The sequence below is a fragment of the Cupressus sempervirens genome, chromosome 7, assembly GCF_028749045.1.
Source record: "Cupressus sempervirens isolate cs-2001-9-10 chromosome 7, ASM2874904v1, whole genome shotgun sequence".
NCBI classification, from domain to species: Eukaryota; Viridiplantae; Streptophyta; class Pinopsida; order Cupressales; family Cupressaceae; genus Cupressus; species Cupressus sempervirens.
The window spans coordinates 99,181,364-99,200,073 of NC_143124.1; positions in this window are offsets into that span (position 1 = coordinate 99,181,364).

Sequence of the window (18,710 nt, forward strand, 5' to 3'; positions counted from 1 at the left end):
AGTGAGCCCATTAAACTATTCATCCATCCAAGCTTAAATCAATCATCTTAGCAAGTTACAGCAAATCAACATGTAGGAATAAAATGTGCAAGATCAACACATGACACAGTGATTTACGTGGAAACCCAATTTGGGAAAAACCACCAGTAACATGCTACTTAATTCTCACTCTTCTAAAGTGATGCCCTGTTAAAAGCCTACCATGTTAAAGGCTTACAACACACTGTTAAATGTGACCTTGTTAGAGAATTTCACCATATTGTTAGGAATGGGCCTAGTCAAAGGACTTTGGAACATTCACTAGGAATGTCACCCTATTAAATGATTTACAACATGGCTATTAAACCAACTGAAGTCCATAGGATTTATACTAACTATTACAATTTCTAGAGAGTAACAATAATGGCTTTTGATCTAATACAACTTACAACATATCTTGTAGATTACAGATCACACTTTAGTTCAATTGTTTGCTTGGCTTTAATCGCTTTAGCTCTGACAGCTTGTCTTCTCAAGCTTCGTCTCCTTGAGTCTTCTTGCTCATCATACCAATGCAATCATATCTGTGGTCATCTTATCAAAATAGAGTATCTGTGCTCTCTTTTTCCTTAGCACCTTCTTCAGAACTTCATGCTTTCATGCTTGACCTCCTCTTTTTTTTTGTGACCTTATGACTCCTTAAATAGAAGTCTGGATTAACTTTTTCGCTTGATTCTCCCTCTCCAACTTTAGGGTTTCAATAGATTAGGTAGGATACAATGTATCTACCCCATATCTTTCTCTTATCTAGAAACTTTATCTAGAGTCTAGTTGTATTCTCCAAAAAATGTTTTACATGGTGTTCTGTGCCACCAACTCATCACTCTTATCTTCTATCTGGTTTAGAAAATTCTAGATAACAACCTTGTCGGCTCAAATCTGGCAAATCTTTGACTTTCAAAATAATGTAGCAACTCGGCACTATTGGTTTACTAATGCTCGACACCTCTATGTTACTCGGCACTTGAATCATGCTCAGCACCTAATATTCACTTAGCACTTTGTTCTTTACTTGGCATCTAAAGATCACTCAGCACCTGATCTTCACTCGGCATCTGAAGATCACTTGGCACCTAATCTTCACTCAACATCTAAAGATCACTCGGCACACTCTAAAGATGAACTTTCTCAACTTCAAATGAGAATCTATTCAGCACTAACTAGCTTTCTTGGCACTCTCTAATGAACTTAGTTAGGCTTTACAAATGACTTAGCTAAACCTTACATCTTTGATGTGTTTTAGTGTGTCCATTCTCTATGTCTTAGAATATGTCATCAATACACTATTTCATAAATGGCTTAGCTGATCATTATACTTCATTACAACATCATAACTTCAGCCTTTCTCTAGGTGTTTTAGTTACATCTTATTGATTGCCACATCCTTGTCAATCAACCAATTGATAGTATTTGGATCACTAAAGCAATTGTCATTCCTTCAAGTAGCAAGTTTGACATCAATGACACAACAATGATTGAAAACATTATTTACCAGTTCCATTATTATTCATTCATGATCTCTTCAATCATTTACAACAAGCCTTTGTTGCTTGTGAGAGATAGTTTCAAGGTAATATAAGTCAAAGATTAAAATACCTAAGAGAGTGGTACCCAAGCTTAACAAGGAGAAATTTCCTGCATGGAAAATTTTCATGAAGCTACACCTAGGAGGACTTAGTGATCATGCACAAATTACTATTACTGTTGAACATGCTGACCTTGTTGGAGCCCTCACTACTAAAGATTTGGAAAAGAAGAAAGAGCACAACCAAGGAATCTTGGAGATTACATCTTCCCTAAGTTATTTTCAATTTGATGGTACGAAGAGTTTTGATATTGCAAAGAAGATATGGGATACTCTTGAAACCATCTATGGAGGAGACACAAATGTTGTCAGAGTCAAATCTGAATGTCTTAGAGGTAAGTTTGATGATATGAAAATGGATGAAGGTGAGAACATTTTTCAGTATTGTTGTAGAAAAAAATATGTTGTAAATGTTATAAGAGGGGCTACTAGTAAAATAGATGATGATATTGTGTTGAGCAAAGTATTGAGGACACTTTTGCCCATCTATTCTATTAGAGTTTCTTCCATTCATGAGTTGAGATGTATACCTAACACTTGAAGGATTGGTAGGTAGGCTTACTATCTTTGAACTCTGTAATTTTGATAACTTCAGATCTAAGAATGTTTAAGCTTCTTTAAAAGCTAAGTTGTCACTAAAAGACCCTAATGCAAAGAAAAATAAAAAGGTCAAATATGTGTCTAGTGATAATGATACATATGAGGAAGATTTTGAACAACTTGAAGCATTGTTGGATAGGAGATTTCATAGAGGCAAAGGAAAATACAATGGTAAGATGCTAGATGTTCAAAGAAGAAGAAAAATAGAAGTGGAGAAGAGATGAGAACAACAAACACTACAAGGAAAAAGGAAATAAATCTTGCTACATTTTTGAAGAGGAATCCAATGAAGAATATGATGATCATGAGGATGAAGTTGTCTATATTGCAATGAAGGATGAATCTGACGAAGATAAGGAAACTACACTTGTACCTTATGTGAATAAGAGTGACATATGGATTATTGATAGTGTTTGCTCCAATCACATGACATGAGATAAAAGTAAGTTCAATTTACTTATACATTATGATGGAAATAGTGTTAGACTTGGGAATGATGCACCATGTCTTATTAAAGGAAAAGGATTAATCAAGGTGACAGATAAGATCATTTGTGATAATTCTTATTATGTAGAAGGACTAAATTACAATTTTCTAAGTGTATCACAATTGAATAGTGCTAGATGTAAGGTTGAATTTGAGAATAGAAAACCCAAGATTTATGATGCTAATGGAGATTTAATTGGAAATGGTGATCAAACTAGAGGTAATATTTTCTATCTTGATATGAATGATGCTTCTTGTCTAGTTGTACAATTTGATGATGTGTGGCTATGGCACAAAAGACTATGTCATGTTAATTTTGATAATTTGGTTAGTATCAATAAGATTAAGAGAGTAAAAGGTTTACCAATCAATGTGAAAAGCTATACAGGTGACCAACATATTATATTGTTTATTGATGATTATTCTAGGATGATGACAATTATGTTTTTGAAGAAAAAATCTGATGCATTTCAAATGTTTAAGTTGTACTTGGATTGAGTGGAAAAGGAAATTGGTAAAAGCTTGAAATTTCTAAGATCTGATAGAGGTGGAGAATGTACATCAAATGAGTTTGAGATGTTCAATAATGATAAAGGAAACAAAAGATAGACTTCTGCACCTAGAACCCCTCCACCAAATGGGATTTATGAAAGGAGAAATAGATCTGTGATAGACTATGCTAGAACACTCATAATGGACAAAAATGTTTCTTTGAAATACTGGAGGGAAGCTATAAGTAGAATTTTCTATACCCTAAACCATGTACAAGTCAAGAAAGGTACTCATTCTACACCTTTTGAATTATGGTATGGATACTCACCCAATCTAAAATATTTTAAGATATTTGGAAGCAAGTGTTATTTTCTCAAGGATAATAGGAATGGAAATTTTGATGCTAAAAGTGAAGAAGGTATTTTCCTAGGCTATTTCACAAGGAGAAAATCTTAGAAGTGTTTAAATACTAACACTAACAAAGTTGTGGAAAGTGTAAATTTGAAAGTTTAATGAATATACAAAAGTACATGAAGCTGAACCTACAAAACAATCTAAAGATTACAAATCTTTTGTGTATTTTTATGGTGACATGATTGATAATGATGTTGACATGATTGATAATGATGTTGTGAATCAAGTTGCAAATGAAAAACAAAAAGTCTTAGTGACTATTGAGTCACATATAATGAATGTTGAGATGCATTCAGGAACCGAGTTGCAATTAGGAGCTGAGATGCAAAATGAATCTGAGGTACATTCTAATAATGAGATCACTACACATGAAAGAGATATTGAATTACCTAATAAAGAACTACCCAATGATTTTGAAGTTGAAAGACCTATTGGAGAAAATAGAGCCAAACAAGGATTGTCAAAGTATGTTAGGAGACATCATCCTACTACATAGATTATTGGAGATAAAGAGGCTAGACCTATGACAAGAAACAATTTGAGAAGTGATACATGTCTGCTGAGCATGCATGAACCTAAAGGAGAACTTGTCTATTGAGCTCCTTAGTTTTAGTAGGAGTCATCCTATGAGCAGCCTTGTTAGGCAAACTAGCTCCAAGGATTAAATCTATCTGACGATTGATCTACCTTACTAGTGGAAACCCTTCTAGAACATTGTCAGAGATGACATCTCCATACTCATTTAATAGGCCTAAAACTTCAAGTGGAATTTCACTACTACCTTCCTTATCTCTTCTAGGAATCAAAGTATAACGCATACACTGATCAACTTAGTTACCACCAAAATTATATACATTTTTTGCTACTTCCTATTTCTTCCTCTTGACTACTGTATCCTTACTACTGATCAGTTTCTCATAAATCTCCCTCTTTCATATATATCTCCTTCTTACTTTGTATTGATCATTTTATTGCATATATCTCCCTCTTTGACATAAATGCCAAAGATCTAGCATCTTTAACATGCAAAATATAAGATTTGCATCTCATGTTTTCTCCCTCTGTCACCATGCTTGTGACTAATTTGGGGTTTCTACTCCTGTTGTCATCCTCTGCATCATTCTTTTGATATTTCAATGATTTGTTCATGTTGATGCAGGGCAGCTTCTTTGTTGCTTTAAACTGCTTGAGTTAGGGGCATTATCCCCAACTTGCCTCTAAGATATTCAAAAGCATCCTTTGGCAATGGTTTGGTAAAAATATCAGCAGTTTGTTCCTTTGTATTGATATATTCCATCTTCACTTGTTTGTCTTCTACCAATTCTCTGGCATAGTGATACTTGATTGCAATATGCTTGGTTTTTGTATGCATTATTGGATTCTTAGATATTTTTATAGCACTTTTATTATCAAAATACAATATCACAAGTTTGGTTACCTCTTCTTTCATTCCTTTCAATAGATGTGTGAGCCACACAATGTTTGTGTAATTGACTGTTGCTGCCACATATTCTGATTCTGCAATGGACTGAGATGTGCATGTTTGTTTCTTGCTAGTCCAAGTAACTAGCATTTTACCTAAAAATGATGCACCTTCACTTGTGCTTTTTCTATCATCAATGTTGCCTCTCCAGTCTGCAGCTGTGTATGCATTGAGCTCAAACTTCTCATTCTTTTTGTAATATAAGCCAAAATCATCAATTCATTTGAGATACCTCATTATTCTTTTTACTGCTATGAGATGATTATCTTTAGTATTAGCAGAGAATCTAACCACTATTCAAACTACTAATGCTATGTGGTCTGCTATGTACAACATATTGTAGTTTTCGAATCATGGATCTATACATTGTTTGATTGACTTCAGCTAATACATCATTTTTGGATAGCTTATGTCCTGTTTCCATTGGTGTGCTGACTGGTTTGGATTCCTCCAATCCAAAAAATTTAAGTATCTCTTTGATGTACTTTGATTGTGTCACAAATATACCATGTTTTAGTTGATGTACTTGCAATCCAACAAAAAATTTGATCTGTCCAAACATAGACATCTCAAACTCATGTTTCATTTTGTCAGCAAAACTTTTGCAAAGAACTTCCTTTCCTTCAAAAACTATGTCATCCAGAAAGATTTTAGATACGATAATATCCTTACCTTATTCTAATTTGATGTACATGTTGCTATTATCATCAGTTCTTTCAAATCCTATTTTAACTAGATACTTGTGAAGTCTCTCATACCATGCTCTAGGTGCTTGTTTCAGACCATAGAGTGCTTTATGTAGTTTACAAACCATATCCCTACTGTTCTCATCAACAAACCCCTCTGGTTGTTCAATATAGACTTCCTCTTCCAATATACCATTCAGAAAAGCAAACTTTACATCCATTGGATAGACTTTAAAACCTTTATATGTAGCATATGCAAGTGAAGTTCTTACTCCTTCCATTCTAGCAATAAGGGAAAATGCTTCCCCATAGTATAATCCTTCTTCTTGAGCATAACCCCTACATACTAGTGTAGCTTTGTTTCTAGTAATCTAACCATTCTCATCTAGCTTTTTTTTGAATACCCACTTGGTGCCAATCATGTTCTTGTCAACTGGTCTAGGAACCAAACTCTAGGTTTTATTTTTCTTTATTTGATCAATCTCTTCTTCCATAGCTTTATAGCAATCATCATCTTGTAATGCACCATATACTATCTTCGGTTCAAATTTTCTTAACAAACATGAATCATTTCTTAGTCTATTCCTTGTCATTGGTCTTGCATCTTTGTGACCAATTATCTATTCAATAGGGTGATGTTGATTTACATATTTGGATAATCTTAGTTCTGTCCTTGTTTCCATGTTTGATCTTTCAAATTCAGGATCACTATGCACTTCATTGTCAGGTTGTTCTACATCTCTTTCATGTGTATTGACTTCAGAGTCAAAATGTGCATTTCTTTCATTCTACAACTCAGCTTCTAAATGCGGCTTGACATTCACTAGTTGTGACTTGGCTGAAACTAAAATTTTATGTTGAATCCCAACTTGATTGATAGCATCCTCATCAACAGGCATTCCTTCATAAGAATATACAAAGGTTCTATATTCATCCATTTTCTTTAGTTCTTCAATTTGGACTTCTATATGCTCATCAAAGTTTACATTTGCACTTTTCACAATTTTGTTAGTGTTAGTATTTAAACACTTATATGCCTTACTTCTAGTGGAGTAACCAAGGAATATACCTTCATCACTTTTTGAATCAAATTTTCCATTTCTAGCATCTTTAACAATAAAGCATTTTCAACCAAATACTTTGAAATGCTTTACATTGGGTGAGTGACCATACCATAATTCAAAAGGTGTTGCACTAGTACATTCTTTGACTTGTACTTGGTTCAGTGTATGAACAAGTACAATTATAGCTTCTCTCCAATATTTTAGAGCAACAATCTTTTCCATCATTAATGTTTTGGCACAGTCAATCACATATCGATTTCTTCTCTCAGCAATTCCATTCTATGGGGGAGTTCTAAGAGTTGATGTTTGTCTCTTGATTCCTTTATCATTACAAAATGTCTCGAATTCATTTGATGTGAATTTACCACCTCTGTCAAATCTCAAGCATTTCAAACTCTTTCCTATTTCCTTTTCAACTCTAGCCACATACCACTTAAACATTTGAAAAGCATCAACTTTTTTCTTTAAAAACATAACAGTCATCATCCTGGAATGGTCATCAACAAAAAACATTATATATTTATCTCCTTTGTAGCTTTGTACTTCTATTGGACCACATATTTTAGTATGGACTAACTCAAGTACTTCTTTAGATGTATAGTTTTTACTCTTGAAACTTGACTTTATCATCTTTCCTAGCTGACATTGTTTGCACATGATATTGTTAGGCTTTTTCAGTTTAGGTAAACCTCTGACTTTCTTCATTTTACTAATATTGACCAGATTATCAAAGTTGACACGACATAGCCTTCTATGCTATAACCATTCATCATCAAATTTTGCAACAAAACGAGAAACATTATCCATATCAAGATAAAATAGATTACTTCTTGTTTGATCTCCTTTTCCTATCAATTTACCATCACTATCATAGATTTTTGTAGTTTTATTTCCAAATTCTACTTTGCATCCTACATTGCCTAACTATGAGACACTCAGCAAATTGTATTTTAGTCCTTCAAAATAGTATGCATTATCACATGAAATTTTCTCTATAATCTTAATGGATCCTTTTCCTTTGATTTGACGTGGAGCATCATTATCAAATCTAACACTATTTCCATCATACTGAGTAAAGTCAACAAACTTACTTTTGTCTCCTGTCATGTGATGTGAGCATCCACTTTCTATGATCCATCTATCATTCTTGTTCATGCATGTTACCAATGCTATAGGTTCTTCTTCATCAAACTGGTCCTTTATAGCCACATAAACAACTTCATCATCATTATCATCAGAATCCTCTTCAGTAATATAGCACTTCTTGCCTTTTTCTTTTTAATCTTTCTTATCATCTTCTCTTTTATATTTGTACTTGTTTCCTTCCTTGTAATCCTTTTTCTGTGGACACCTTTTAGCAATATGTCCTACTTCATTACAATTGAAACAAATGATAGGCAGCTTACCTTTGAATTTTTCTTTGCCTCTGTGAAATCTTCTACCCAGCAATGCTTCCAATTGTTTCACATCTTCCTCATTAGTGCTACTATCATTGGATACATATTTCATCTTTCTTCCCTTCTTTGATTTCACCTGTTTAGCCTCTTCAATGCTAGTCATTCTAACTAGACTTAACTCCTCTTGAATGCTAGGTCATAACCCACTGAGGTAACAGGAAACCTTCTCCTTATTTGCTTCTGCACACCCTGCCCTAATAAGAAGTCAATAAAATTCCTTTGTATATTCCTAGATGTATTTTCCTGCTTGCTTTAATCCTTGCATTTTCCTATACAAATCAAGCTCATAATCAACACAAATGAACTGCTTCTTTAGTTTGTCCACCATGCGATCCCATCTTTTGATTTTCTCCTTTGCTCTTCTATTTCTTTCTAGATAAATCTCTTGCCACCATATTTTTGCATGGTATTTCATTTTGGCCTTTGCAAACTTAACCCTATCTAGGTACCTAATATCCTCATACTCAAAATACTCCTCTAGTTTATTGATCCAATCGATCAACTCATCCAAATTTAGATTTCCTAAAAAAAATCTACATCAATTTTAGATCTTTTCCAAGCTTACAAATGGCCCTAGAAAGCCTCTCCTTTTCCTAATTTTGGACTTCCCCTTCATCTTCCTCTTCCTGTCCAATATTTTTTCCTTGTTCATTTTCTTCCTTGCTTTCATTGCCTACGGCAACATTCAGTCCTTTGTAGATCTCCTCCTATAATGCTTGAACTTTTCTCTAGAGGGTTCTAATGTCAGGAGTAACAACTCTAGCCCTTCTACCATGTTCCCTTCATGGAGGCATCTTCTTGTCTCAAACCCACAACCACATAGTCCTAGTGCAAGCTGCCTCACAGTCAACACTCTATCTACACACTCAAGAAAACCTATTCTAATACCACTTGATGGAGACACAACAAAAGAATAGAATGAACACATGGGAAAAGGGAAAAATCTTATTGTCAATGAAAAATGCCCTATGGGCTTACAATAGTATGATTCTAGAGAAAGAAATCCTCCACATAGTACCTTCTCTCTCACTCCACTGAAAACTACATTTACAATGCTAGAAGTGTTCTTAAATAAGCCTCAAATGATTTAGGGTTAGGAAACAATTCTAGAATATTCTAGTTGCAATCCACTGGCAAAATAGAAGGTTTCAAAAATCATGTTAGAAGTCAGTGTAAAATTAGAAGAATCCAAAAACAATAGTCCAACTTTTGGGAGGCATAACTTTTGAATCGTGACTCTGATTAGCAAACCATTTACATTTCCAAAAAACTTTTGAAGCACTCTATAGTCATATGGACTAGCTCAGCTCATCCCCCAATTTCTTGGCCCCATACAAGGCCGTTTAGTGCCCCAAATCTAACTTTGAAGTGCTCTTAGGAGGTCTCCATGAAAATTAAAACTGCAATAACTTTCTAACCATAAAACCTTTTGACCTAATTCTTTTTCTAGAGAACTTTAAATTGCATGTATAATAATCCCTCCAACTTACACCCTCTAACTCATCATAATTTTGGCTCAATTACAAAATAACTCATTTTTTGAATTTACACATATCCCAAGGTGCTCGAGGTGCTTAAAAACTCTAAACCAAAAAACTAATAGTGGAACTGTGTGAGTTGTAACCTTTATTTGACCCAAATGGGTATCCAAAAATTAAAACACATTAAAAAAAAACTATCTCTAAGCATATTTTTTTTGGGTGATATAGGATTGCCCTTACACCACTAGATGCTCCTACATAAAAAAAAAACCTGATCACTTGTACCCAAACTAGAAAAGAAGAATGTTATAGGAACCAAATGGGTGTATAGGAACAAGTGAGATGAAAATGGTGAAGTCACAAGAAATAAGGCAAGATTAGTTTGCAAAGGGTATGCTCAAGAAGAAGAAATAGACTATGGAGAAACATTTGCCCCTATTGCAAGACTAGAAGGAGTAAGAACTCTACTTGCTTACTCTACATACAAAGGTTTCAAAGTTTACCAAATGGATGTAAAATCTACATCTCAAAATGATATATTAGAGGAAGAGGTTTACATTGAACAACCTGAAGAATTTTTTGATACTAACAAAAAGAACATAGTATGTAGATTGCACTAAGCTTCATATGGTTTAAAGAAAACACCTAGAGCATGGTATGAAAGACTTCATACTTATCTTGTGAAGATTGGGTTTGAGAGAACTAATGACAAAAACAATTTATACTTGAAGATTGAAGGTGGAAAAGGTATTTTACTATCTAAATTTTTGTTGATGATATCATATTTGGAGGAAAAAATGTACTTTGCAAGATATTTTTTGATGAAATAAAGCAAGAATGTGAGATGTCCATGTTTTGAGAAACTAAATTCTTTGTTGGCTTGAAAGTGTATCAAATGTAATATGCCTTTTACATCACACAATCTAAGCATGTGAAGAAAATATTGAAAACTTTTCCATTAGAAGATTCAAAGCTTGTTAGCACACCTATGGTGACATGACATAAACTATCAAAGAATGATGATTCTGTTGATGTGAACCAAAATTTGTAGAGATCAATGGTTGGAAAATTGCAACATGTAGTTCATAGCAGACCTAACATTGCATTAGTTGTTGGGATTATTGCAAGATTCTCTAAAAATCCTAAGGAAAATTATTTGATGGTTTTTGAAAGAATTATGAGATATCTAAGAGGAATAGAGGACTTTAGTCTATACTACAAGAAAAATGAAAAATTTGAATTGAGAGCCTACATAGATGTTGATTGGGCTAGAAATATTGATTATAGAAAAAGTACAAGTGGTGGAGCATTTTTGTTGGGGAAGAGACTAGTTACATGGACTAGTAAGATGCAAAATTGCATATCTCAATCTATTGTTGAAGCTAAATATGGTATTGCTGCAATAAATTGTACCAATGTTGTATGGATCAAACAACTACTTAAAGGAATAGAGGAGGAAATTATTGAACATGTTATACTTTAATGTGATAAAACTAGTGCAATAAAAAAATCTAAGAACCATGTGATGCACACAAAGAAAAAACATATAGCTATCAAGTATCACTAAATAGATGATATATTCACAAAATTTATACCTAAGGATGCTCATGAGAATCTAAGAGGTAAACTAGGGGTGATACCTCTATCCAAAACCATTTAAAAAGTATGAGAAGTGCCTTGCATCAAATGAGATGAATGACATATGATATACATTGATGTAGGGGGTCCTACTTTAGGTACTTAGGTACTACCTAAAGTAATCAAAGAGTAGAAACAAAATATTGGTCACAAGTTAGGTGATAGAGGGAGAACCTAAAATTGCTACATTTGCATGTTGAAGATGTTAAGTCTATGACATTGGGAGAAATATGAATACCAATTCAATGAGGGAGAAATACTTGAGATAGAATATTACCAACAAGTAAATAGGGATACATCAAGAAATGAGGAAGATAGTTATAGAGAGATAGAGGAGACAAAGATATACTCTTGAAGGAGAAATAAGTATACACACAGAGATATATACTTGAATATTAGAAAGAGGAAGTAATCTACAAAATTTAGAAAGTCAAAAGGACAAGCTCTACAAGATGAAATATAGAGGGAGTTAAGAAGATTAAGTTTGCTACAAAGAGGGAGTCATAAGTAAGAATGAATTGATTTATGTTCTAATATACAATTTTGTAGCCTATATAGAAGATGAAAGTTGCTGATAGAGGGAGAGATTTTAATACAAGGAATTTTCTTTTTGGTATTGTTGTTGGTATAGGTTTTCCATCAATTCCAAAGAGGGAGACTATCGAGAAAAGATTCATACAAGTATGAAAATGTGTTTGAACAATCATTGTTTTGTCACTGATGTCAAACCTACTACCTATTGGTAAGACAATTTGATGTGATAACCAACCTTTCTCTTTCCCCAAATTTTCTCTTATGGTCTTCTTAGGTCATACACTTGACCAACTAGGGTTTCTACACACCCTATGTCTCTTAGGATTCTAACCAATAGATCCTAACCATTCAATTTGTGCCCATCAATTAGGTAGGACATATACTTGCTCGCTACTCTCCAACAACATAGGTAAACCCAATCTTCTAAAGGACATTATTGGACTCTTATGAGTGTCTTAGGTCTTTTTCAAAGATTAAAAACCCAAAACAATATCACAATTTTAATCAAGTTGCAATCCACAATTGAAATTTCACTCAAATGCCTTGAAAAAGGCTACAAGGTTTAGCCCTCCAAATGCACTAAGATCAAGATAACTTGAAAAAATCCTTAACACTGGCCAATAAAATTCATTCCAAATACCCTTGTTATAGTTCTTGCAAATTTTGCAATTCTTAAGTCCTCAACTTGTTCATACTGTACGGGTAAAATTTTAGCCTTATATTAAGGGTTTCAAGGGTTTTAATGTTGTCTAATGGAAAAGTCTAATTTTAACACCTTAAGGTTCTTAAAAATACTTCTCCTTAGGATTGGGGTTATCCCACAACACCTTCTTACTCTCCATAGGTTTGGATTGATGTATCTATACTTTCAATCCTCTCCATAGCTCTTTCTCTACTCTGTGATCCCTAACCAAGTTGGATTTACTTGCCTAGGGCATCACCTTAAAAATCACAACTGTGCTTTCCATGGGCCCTCCATTATTCTACATAGAGTACATGGAGTTTAGTTCCAAATCCCAAGAAACTGTACATTTCCTACAGTGGGAAGTGGCCCTAGAACCCCATTTGTCCAAACAACTAGTCTCAAGACATCAGACTAGTGTAAGGCAAACTAATTAATCTGAGCACTCAAAAATTGACAAAACAACTAACTTGAATTTTATATATTCTTTATATAGTCAACCCTCACTATTCTAACACAAAAATTTGTAGAGCTAATCCATTACATGCCAACAACACCAAAAACACATAAACTGTTATTCAAAATGTTGTTGCACAGTCTATACAATGCAATCTAACCTTTAACAACCCATAGAAAAGGTTATATTTTTCCTTATATAGGCTTCCTCTCATGTCTATAACTATTTCATACACTTAGAGGTTCACTAAGACAAAAATGCAAGAAAGTTGCAAAAATACAAGAAAAGTTGTCAATGACAACTTTTTCAACATTGAGCAATTTTTGCAAGTTTCCACATTTTCTTGCCAAACTTGCTCTAGTTGCTACCAAACTATGTAGAAGGCCATAAGTGGATACTAGACATCGAATAAGGACCTTAAAACACTTACTTTCCCTATTTATCTCTCAAAACCCAAAATTTCCTATTTGGCCAAATGAGCAATTTTTTAGCAACTAGGAGCAACATTACAATTTTGGGCTCTTCCATCCTATCTATTGACACCTTAGGACCAATTTGGTCCTCTTATTGATCTAGTGATGTGGATAGCATAAATACAAGCCAAAACTTCTAAGAATCCCTAGGTGTACCACTAGCCTTCTTATGTGCTCTTGCACCACAATTCCATAGTTGATTTGAGTACTATCATTTGTTTGATTGATGAAGAGGATTTGATCAAATGAGGTAACAAGAGAAACTAGAGGAAATATTGAAATATTTTATGTAAAAGAATTAAATACATGAGTTAATATAGTGATGATATCGTGTGTTGTTTATCTACTTAAGGCTGCAAAGGATGGATACATTGATTGAGTCTAGAAGAACAAGGGATAAGAACTGTGTTGGCTAAGCTTGACTAAATGCACAATTAGTGCTAAGAAATGCTAGTGCAAGATGAATAGAATATAAGTTGGAGCCAAGAAAATTGAATATTCAATCTATGCCAAGTGAATTTTATACAATGCCAAGAAAAGTTGTTAGTGTAAATCAGTATTTACTATTTACACTTGACTTAATTTTACTTAGGTTAATGCAATATTTTATTATATTACATTATTTTATTTTATATTTGGTGAGAAACTTAGGATTTTTCCTATTCTTATGAGTTTTCATATTGACAACACTGGAGTAAGCAACTCTAATTGAACACATGGTGTCTACAACACTAGAGTTTGCATAATTAATTGAGTTGTCATGTAGACAACACAGTTATTCGCACTCCTAATTTAGCACATGGTGTCTACAATATAATTTTTTGTGCTACACCTTTGTAGGCTTATCCTCTCATCATCTCATTTACTCTTGTGCTTAATGGAGGATAACCCATATCTGGTGGACATGGGCATAGTTGTATGACTTATCATGTTGGTGACTTCTAGGCATTCTAGAAGCATTCTAGAGGCCATTATATATAGGAACTCTTGGTGCACTTTCATATCAATTCACACCAATTGATTTTGAATGAATATATCATCATTCTGATCATACTCTATTTTGTCTACTATTGTGTTTGCATTTGAGTTCTTTGGTCTTGGGTGAATTTTTCCCTAAAGAAAATTCTTACATGGTATCAAAGCTATACCAAATTCTTACATGGCATCAAAGCTTGGGGAATTTCTCTTCACATAGTCATTTGAGACCATTGTTGCTTCAGCATCTTGACCCAGATCTAGAGAATTTGTAGATATTTGGAGCATCTAGAGCCAAAGTGGACCTCACCATTACGTCTAGAACATCAATTTGAAAAAAATTAACTTTAAATTCGCCTATGTTGGGCCATAGTTAAAATTGAGGCAACATTTTTTTTGCAAATCAGAACTTGAAGGCCTAATTCATAGAATTGGTATGATCATTTCAAATCTCTAAATTTAAATTTTAGATTTGCATATTTTATCATTTGAATCTCTAATATTTTTTTGGATCTACATTATTTTTTGAAATTTTTTTTGGCCATTAGGCTAGTAGGAGAGATTTTTGTAGGTGAACATTGAAGCTTACTAGTCCCAATCAGATATTTGCATCACATTTAAAAGATAAAAAAAACCCCAAATCAGATTTTGTTTCATCCAAATTGGACATCTAAGGCAAAATCTAGAGCTATTTATTTCTTCGAGGTGTGGCGACAGCGATTCATGAAAAATAATAGTAGAGGTGATTTTCAAATAGTGATATCTCCCTTATACAAACTCCATTTTAAAAGCAATTTTTTTGTTTCGGGGTAGAATTTCATGATCTACACATTGGTGTAGGTCGTTTGAGATCTTTATAACTTGATTTTTCTACAACTTGCAAATCTTAATTTTTGCCATTTCAAATGCTTAGTATGGGCTCATCTGGACACATAATCAAGTTCCATTTCTTTGAAAGTTCATATTTTTTTGTCTACTTTCTAGAGTTACAATAAAATTATAGGTTTTGTGGATAGAAATACAACCTTTAGAAATAAGCCCTAAATTGGCAAGTGGCTATAGGGTACCCAAATCATACATTAGGGGGGTTAATTGCTTATTTCTTCATTTTGGGGATGCATATATGTATTGATCTCATGGAGGAGTTTTTTTTTACATGTCAATTTGAGATTGGACCCCCATTGACAAAAAGGAACTATAAAAAATGGAGTGCTTTAGTCATTGATCATCTAAGAAGTGAGCATAAGGAAGTATTTCCTTATTTATGTTCCAACAAATTGATCTCTAACACTAAAGAACAACCACTTGTTCACAGAATCTAAGATATTATTATAGTAAATATGAGTTTTGATACTAAGCATGTCATTAATAAGCTCATTCACTCGTATGATATGTGGATGGCTCTTTGGAAAAAATATAGAGATCCCACAATTCCTCCTTTTCTAGATGACATTATATCTTTTGTCACTTCAATAATGGTTCCTCCACCTCCAGTTGAGATCTCACCTCCTAGTGCTTGTGTTGATACTACTAATCTAGTTCTAACTACAAATACTCTTGATTCAGTGCAACAAGATCTACCATGTCTTCCTACTTTAGCTTCATGGAATGACTTCCTTCTAGATACTGCAAGTCTATTCAAGGAGTCTCACATTGAAGTTGTGGGGGACATCATTGATTATATTCATCTTCTCTTTGTTGAGGAAAACAATTCATCCATAGCCATAGTGATAGGTCCAAAACATCAAGGTACACCTTGTCTTCCAGCTCCAACATTAGTGGATGACTTCTTAACAGATATTTCAGGTTTGTTCATGGAGTCACACATAGTAGATTTGGGAGACATCATTGATGATATAAATCTTCTCTTCGATGATGAAGATCTTTCTTTAGCTATTGCAAGGGCTCACTCTAACCCTCTTGTCCATTCCCTACATGATCAATCTTCACAGGTTGATATGATTGTGGATTCTTATGTACAATAGTTGTAGAAGGTCTCTTTATCATGTGAGGAGATAATTGGTTCTTTGGGACATGTTCTATATCCATCCTTTCTCAATATTCACATGTTCTTTCCCACAATATTGGAAGGGGCCACCATCAATATTGACACATGGACAGTTAAGTAGGTTTTAGAGACACCTTTCATCATCGAGATTCTTTCTACACATAGGGGAAGCATCTCACCTATACCTTTGTCATTGTTTCATCCAAAGGGGAGGAACACTATTTAGTGCTCATGGATTAGCTTCTACATTGGAGTAGCTCTTATTGATTAGCACACTACATTTAGGGGGATGAGACTACCTTGTCTCCTTCTTCTTCTCTTTTAATGGGGGTGATTTTTTCCTCGAATGGGGTTTTGTGCTTTTCCCATTTCTCTCTTGTACATATCTCTCTTTTTGGGGGAGGGTTTTTCCCATGAGGTTTTCCCTCTTTCCCTATTTGTAGAGAGATTGCATTGCATTGTGTGTTCTACATTTCATTATATACATGGGTACCTAACATGGCCTAGTAGCCGAGACCCATCATGCATTTCATCCTAGTTTTTGTAAGCTTAAGGACATTCCCCTAAGTTGCACTTAAGGGGGGGTGTTAGTGTAAATAAGTATTTACTATTTACATTTTACTTAAGTTTACTTAGGTTAATACATTATTTTATCATATTGCATTATTTTATTAGTTATTTGGTGAGACACTTAGGATTTTATGTACTCTTATGAGTTGTCATGTTGACAACACTGGAGTTTGCATAATTAATTGAGTTATTCTGTAGACAACATAGTTATTTGTACTCCTAATTTAGCACATGCTTTCTAAAGCATAGTTTTGTGTGCTACACCTTTTTAGGCTTATCCTCTCATCATCACACTTACTCCTATGCTTAATGGAGGATAACCCATATCTAGTGGACATGTGAATGGTTTTATGACTTATCATGTTGCTAACTCCTAGGCATTCTAGCGGCCTTTATATATGGGCAATCCTAGTGTACTTTCATATCAATTTAGATTAATCAATATTGAATGAATATATCATCAATCTGACCATACTCTCTTTGGTCTACAATAGCACTTGTGTTTGAGTTCCTTGGTCTTGGGTGAATTTTTCCCTAAGGCAATTTCTTACATGGTATCCGAGCTATACCAAATTCTTACAAAAGTGAACATAGTGTAAGCTTAGTAAAGTTTAGATGATGCCAAGCATTAGTAAAATTTAGTATGTGCTGAGTGTGCTCCTGGTGGATGTCAAGCAAGATAGTATGTGTTGAGCATTAGAAGTTAATGTTGAGCGATGGCATTATGAGTTTGATCAAGAATTCAATAAATCTTAACCAACAAGGTTGATTTCTTGAATTCTGTGAACTGTGTAGAAGAAAAGCATGATGATATGGTAACATAGAATTCAAGGTAAACTATTTTGAGGTAAATTTAAAGAGGATTGAGAAGGAAGTTTCCCAAGGGAGAAAAAACAAAAAGATGGTTAGATTCAATGAATTGTATCTAACTCTGGAATGTACAATTATGATTAAGCAATGAAAGATCCAAATTCTCTTTATAAGGGAATATAAGGCATGAAGCAATAGTTGGCTAATTGGCATGTGCAAAAAGCCCAAGTTATGTTAGATTATGGTGACTGATCAGGAAAGTACTGTACATACTTCATAATTAGTGGGGTAAAAAAAGTTTTGGTATGATTCGCCATTCATAGATTCACCACTAAAGTTATGGCCGACATATGGCCAACATGTTGTAACCCTAAAATGGCATAAAATACTTGTATAAAAGGGTTTAGGGTTAGGTATTTTTCATTATGTTGTGATGAGAAATTGGTTCTTACCATGGTATTGAGCTGTAAGGGATTACAGATTGTAATCAGGTTGTAATCACTAGATTGTAATAAGATCAGACTTGCTGTTTGGTGGACATAGCCCAAGGATTGGGTGAACCATGTTAAATCTTGGTGCCTTGTGTTAATTTCTATGTGATCTATTATTTTCTATTATTGATTATATTTGCATATAGTTTTTATTTCTGTTCAAGGTTTATCCTAACAAGTGGTATCAGAGCGAGGTTGTCTTTTAGTTATCCTCTATAGGAAAGTCTCATGGTTAAGTGGGAGTCTCACAGTTGAGTGGGAGCAATGGAAAATGAGGGTAAGCTG